This window comes from Oncorhynchus mykiss, chromosome 13 (assembly GCF_057628025.1).
Source record: "Oncorhynchus mykiss isolate SJ-2025 chromosome 13, ASM5762802v1, whole genome shotgun sequence".
NCBI lineage: Eukaryota > Metazoa > Chordata > Actinopteri > Salmoniformes > Salmonidae > Oncorhynchus > Oncorhynchus mykiss.
The window spans coordinates 83496572-83502571 of NC_143034.1; the positions used below are offsets into that span (position 1 = coordinate 83496572).

The 6000-nt window shown below is 38.6% G+C and overlaps 1 protein-coding gene across 1 annotated transcript in view; it reads right to left on the reverse strand.

Annotated features, from left to right (window-relative positions):
- The window catches only part of cacna1ha (calcium voltage-gated channel subunit alpha1 Ha), a 156540-nt gene extending 153484 nt beyond the window's left edge, over nt 1-3056 (reverse strand). The window contains exon 1 of the mRNA XM_090194382.1: nt 2723-3056. The gene's annotated coding sequence lies outside the window, so the exon portion shown is untranslated. The remainder of the gene's footprint in view (nt 1-2722) is intronic.
- Nucleotides 3057-6000: the final 2944 nt, after the last annotated feature.

A 6000-nucleotide genomic window follows, 5' to 3' on the forward strand; every position in this document is an offset into this window, starting at 1 on the left:
CTTTAATAATGGAGGTGTCGCCCATCTTCCCGATTATCCCCTGTGTATTTATACCTGCGTTCTCTGTTTGTCTGTGGCCAGTTCGTTTTGTTCGTGAATCCTACCAGCGTTTCTTCCCCTGTTCCTGCCTGTTTCCCTGCTCCTGTTTTCGAGTCCTTCCCGGTTTTGACCGTTCTGCCTGGCCTAACCCTGAGCCTGCCTGGTAACAAGATGCACTTCAGCCATACTCAAGGTACTAAACGATATCATAACCGCCATCGATAAAAGACAATACTGTGCGGCTGTATTCATCAACCTGGCCAAGGCTTTCGACTCTGTCAATCACCATATTCTCATCGGCAGACTCAACAGCCTTGGTTTCTCAAATGATTTCCTCGCCTGGTTCACCAACTACTTCTCAGACAGAGTTCAGTGTGTCAAATCGGAGGGCCTGTTGTCGGGACCTCTGGCAGTCTCTACGGGGGTGCCACAGGGTTACATTCTCGGGCCGAGTCTTTTCTCTGTATGTATCAACGATGTCGCTTTTGCTGCTGGTGATTCTCTGATCCACCCCTACGCAGACGACACCATTCTGTATACTTCTGGCCCATCTTTGGACACTGTGTTAACTAACTTCCAACCGAGCTTCAATGCCATACAACTCTCCTTCCATGGCCTCTAACAGCTCTTAAATACAAGTAAAACTAAATGCATGCTCTTCAACCGATTGCTGGCCGCACCTGCCCGTGCGTCCAGCATCACTACTCTGGACGGTTCTAACTTAGAATATGTGGACAACTACAAATACCTAGGTGTCTAGTTAGACTGTAAAGTCTCCTTCCAGACTCATATTAAACATCTCCAATCCAAAATTAAATCTAGAATCGGCTTCCTATTTCGCAAACAAAGCATCCTTCATTCATGCTGCCAAACATACCCTCGTAAAACGGACCATCCTACCAATCCTCGACTTCGGCGATGTCATTTACAAAAAAAGCCTCCAACACTCTACTCAGCAAACTGGGTGCAGTCTATCACAGTGCCATCTGTTTTGTCACCAAAGCCCCATATACCACCCACCACTGCGACCTGTATGCTCTAGTCAGCTGGCCCTCGCTTCATATTCATCGCCAGACCCACTGGCTCCAGGTCATCTATAAGTCCTTGCTAGGTAAAGCCCCGCCTTATCTCAGCTCACTGGTCACCATACCAACACCCACCTGTAGCACGCGCTCCAGCAGGTATATTTCACTAGTCACCCCAAAGCTAGCACCTCCTTTGGCCGCCTTTCCTTACAGTTCTCTGCTGCCAGTGACTGGAACGAATTGCAAAAATCGCTGAAGCTGGAGACTTATATTTCCCTCACTAACTAACTGCTATCTGAGCAGCTAACCAATCGCTGCAGCTGTACATAGCCCATCTGTAAATAGCCCACCCAATCTACCTACCTCATCCCCATATTGTTTTTATTTACTTTTCTGCTCTTTTGCACACCAGTATTTCTACCTGCACATCATCATCTGCTCATCTATCCAGTGTTAATCTGCTAAATTGTAATTACTTCGCTACTATGGCCTATTAATTGCCTTACCTCCATTTGCACTCACTGTATATAGACCTTTTCTATTGTGTTATTGACTGTACGTTTGTTTATTCCATGTGTAACTCTGTGTTGTTGTTTGTGTCGCACTGCTTTGCTTTATCTTGGCCAGGTCGCAGGTTATAAATGAGAACTTGTTCTCAACTGGCCTACCCTGGTTAAATAAAAGTGAAATAAATAATTTTAAAAAAAACTTGCCCCACCTCAGTGGATTATTGACCCCTGACCTGCCCTGACCCTGAGCCTGCCTGCTGGTCTGGTACTTTACCCCACCTCAGTGGATTATTGACCCCTGACCTGCCTTTGACCTGTCGTTTTGTGTCTTCGACACCATTTGCATCTGAAACGTGATATTAATAATGTTCACACACTGCTTTACTCATCATGTATATACTGTAATCTACCGTATTCTAATGCCACTCCGACGTCGCTCAATCTAATATTTATACATTTATTAATTACATTATTTAACTTTCAGATGTGTGTGTGTGTGTATTGTTGTGAATTGTTAGATATTACTGCACTGTTGGAGCTAGGAACATCAAGCATTTCACTTACACCCGCAATAACATCTGATAAATATGTGGACCAATAACATCTGATCAATATGTGGACCAATAACATCTGATCAATATGTGGACCAATAACATCTGATCAATATGTATGCCAATAACATTTGATTTGATTTATTGATTTGATTTGATTTATTAGACCCGGAATCTGTGTTGCTGAAGAGGAGTCTGTGTTGCTGAAGAGGAGTCTGTGTTGCTGAAGAGGAGTCTGTGTTGCTGAAGAGGAGTCTGTGTTATTGTGTTTGAGTCGTGGCTAATGGAGGAGTAAAGCGCATTTTTACGCCGCCTGCTCTTCTAGAACCAGTGGGGTTGTGATGAGAACCACCAATATTTACTCTCTATCGATAAGGAGCTGTATCAAACCAGAGAGAGAGACTTTAACATCTCAGTAATATCGATATTCAATTAAGAAGCGAATATAACGCATCACTTGTGGTTTCGAGAGACGATCCATTTAAAAAAAAGTATCTCAATAGTGGAAACCAGAAACTGAAGTGTTCATTTAAACAAACCTGGTCCGATATAGACAGAGAGATGATTGACGCGTGTGATTAATCTGATCTAGACCTACCTTATCGATATGGAATTACAAGTTCCCTGAAGCATGTCCGTGACTTGCCGTGTAGCGGGAGCACCAAACCCTGCTCTGATGTCCAGCTTTTCTTTCTCTCTATCTCTCTATCTTCTCCTTGTACTTCCTCTCCCTATTTTATTTCACGGTTTTTTTCTCCAGATGAAGAATAATCCAAAGAAGAAGAAAAACCAGAACGGAAGCGAAGTGGTACCGTCACCGTGTGAGTTAGTTCGTGGGCGCCGTGTAGGAGAAAATCATATCCATCAACGATCAGGCGGAGAGAGAGAGAAAAACCCACGCGTCCGTTTCTGTTGGAGCTCCGTGATGTTCTGACAAGGCAAACTTCAGCTCCACCAGGGGAGGGGGGGGGGGGGGGGGGCTCTGACACGTGACGCCCCGGTAGTACGGACACGCACACGCACACACACACACAGTCCGCAGTAGCATCATCACCAGTAAGACAGTATGTAATACTGGCGATATAAATGTTGTATTAGTGTACTCTCACTGTTAAACTAAACCATTCTAATACAGTACAGTACGGCTCAGATTCATCTGTAGTAGGCGGGCTGAACGTTTATGGTCTACATTATAGCCAATTACGCACGTAGAAACTACGTCTATGTTTACTCGCTATGCGTCTCTGACAGTAACTTATTGGATAGGACTGGGGTGTAGGAACATGTGTGGCGGAGCTGGCCGTAGCTTGTCTCGTTATAAAGAAAAAAAGGTTTAAACCATGACTAGGACAAAAATATATATATTTTTTAATCGTTGTTTTTTTTATTATGAATAAATACGTTTACATTAAAACATGGGATGAGATCTCCACCTTCACCTGCCCCAGATCCAGCAGACCAAAACACACACAATTACACTGAACGGGATGAGATCTCCACCTTCACCTGCCCCCGATCCAGCAGACCAAAACACACACAATTACACTGAACGGGATGAGATCTCCACCTTCACCTGCCCCCGATCCAGCAGACCAAAACACACACAATTACACTGAACGGGATGAGATCTTCACATTCACCTGCCCCCGATCCAGCAGACCAAAACACACACAATTACACTGAACGGGATGAGATCTCCACCTTCACCTGCCCCCGATCCAGCAGACCAAAACACACACAATTACACTGAACTGGATGAGATCTCCACCTTCACCTGCCCCCGATCCAGCAGACCAAAACACACACAATTACACTGAACGGGAATTAATTGATTTAGATACAATTAGGCCTAGGATCAGGAACTGGTTTGACAACGACACGGTCAGACAGACGGGGGGGGAGTGACGGTCTGTATTAAAAATCTAAATGTGGACTTTTAAATCAGAACATACAACTTCGGTTTGGATCTCAGTGCTAAAGCGGAAATAAAATAAGACGTTATTAGGATGGATGGATAATTGTATAACAGTTTCCTGTGTGTTTTATGCCCTATATATTGTTAAAGGAAAATGTTAACCTAAAAACTATAATCTGGGGGTTTTCATTTCATTAGTCCATTGTTGACATAGACCCAAAATGTCAACCTTGTCAGCAATCACGTTTTCAAGACTTGTCACTTTAGAAATACAGAAATCATCCCTACATTGTAAATCATCCCTACATTGTAAATCATCCCTACATTGTAAATCATCCCTATATTTTAAATCATCCCTATATTGTAAATCATCCCTATATTGTAAATCATCCCTGCATTGTAAATCATCCCTATATTGTAAATCATCCCTATATTGTAAATCATCCCTATATGGTAAATCATCCCTACATGGTAAATCCTCCCTATATTGTAAATCATCCCTATATTATAAATCATCCCTATATTGTAATAAATCATCCCTATATTGTAATAAAGTATCCCTATATTGTAAATCATCCCTATATTGTAATAAATCATCCCTATATTGTAATAAATCATCCCTATATTGTAAATCATCCCTATATTGTAATAAATCATCCCAATATTATAAATCATCCGTATATTGTAAATCATCCCTATATTGTAAATCATCCGTATATTATAAATCATCCCTATATTGTAAATCATCCGTATATTGTAAATCATCCCTATATTGTAATAAATCATTCCTACATTGTAAATCATCCCTATATTGTAAATCATCCCTATATTGTACATCATCCCTATATTGTAATAAATCATCCCTACATTTTAAATCATCCCTACATTGTAAATCATCCCTATATTGTAATAAATCATCCCTACATTTTAAATCATCCCTATATTGTAATAAATCATCCCTACATTTTAAATCATCCCTACATTGTATGATATCATATGACACGAAATGCATCATATGGAAATTATTTCTGTATTTTGAACGGTACCTACTGTATCTGTTTGTGGACTTAAATTAATGATATCTATATGTACCCATTGATTCTAAATTAATGATATCTATATGTACCCATTGATTCTAAATTAATGATATCTATATGTACCCATTGATTCTAAATTAATGATATCTAGATATACCCATTGATTCTAAATTAATGATATCTATATGTACCCATTGATTCTAAATTAATGATATCTATATGTACCCATTGATTCTAAATTAATGATATCTATATATACCCATTGATTCTAAATTAATGATATCTATATATACTCATTGATTCTAAATTAATGATATCTATATATACCCATTGATTCTAAATTAATGATATCTATATATACCCATTGATTCTAAATTAATGATATCTATATGTACCCATTGATTCTAAATTAATGATATCTATATATACCCATTGATTCTAAATTAATGATATCTATATATCTATATATACCCATTGATTCTAAATTAATGATATCTATATGTACCCATTGATTCTAAATTAATGATATCTATATATACCCATTGATTCTAAATTAATGATATCTATATATACCCATTGATTCTAAATTAATGATATCTATATGTACCCATTGATTCTAAATTAATGATATCTATGTGTACCCATTGATTCTAAATTAATGATATCTATATATACCCATTGATTCTAAATTAATTATATCTTTATATACCCATTGATTCTAAATTAATGATATCTAGATATACCCATTGATTCTAAATTAATGATATCTATATGTACCCATTGATTCTAAATTAATGATATCTATATATACCCATTGATTCTAAATTAATGATATCTATATATCTATATATACCCATTGATTCTAAATTAATGATATCTATATGTACCCATTGATTCTAAATTAATGATATCTATATATACCCA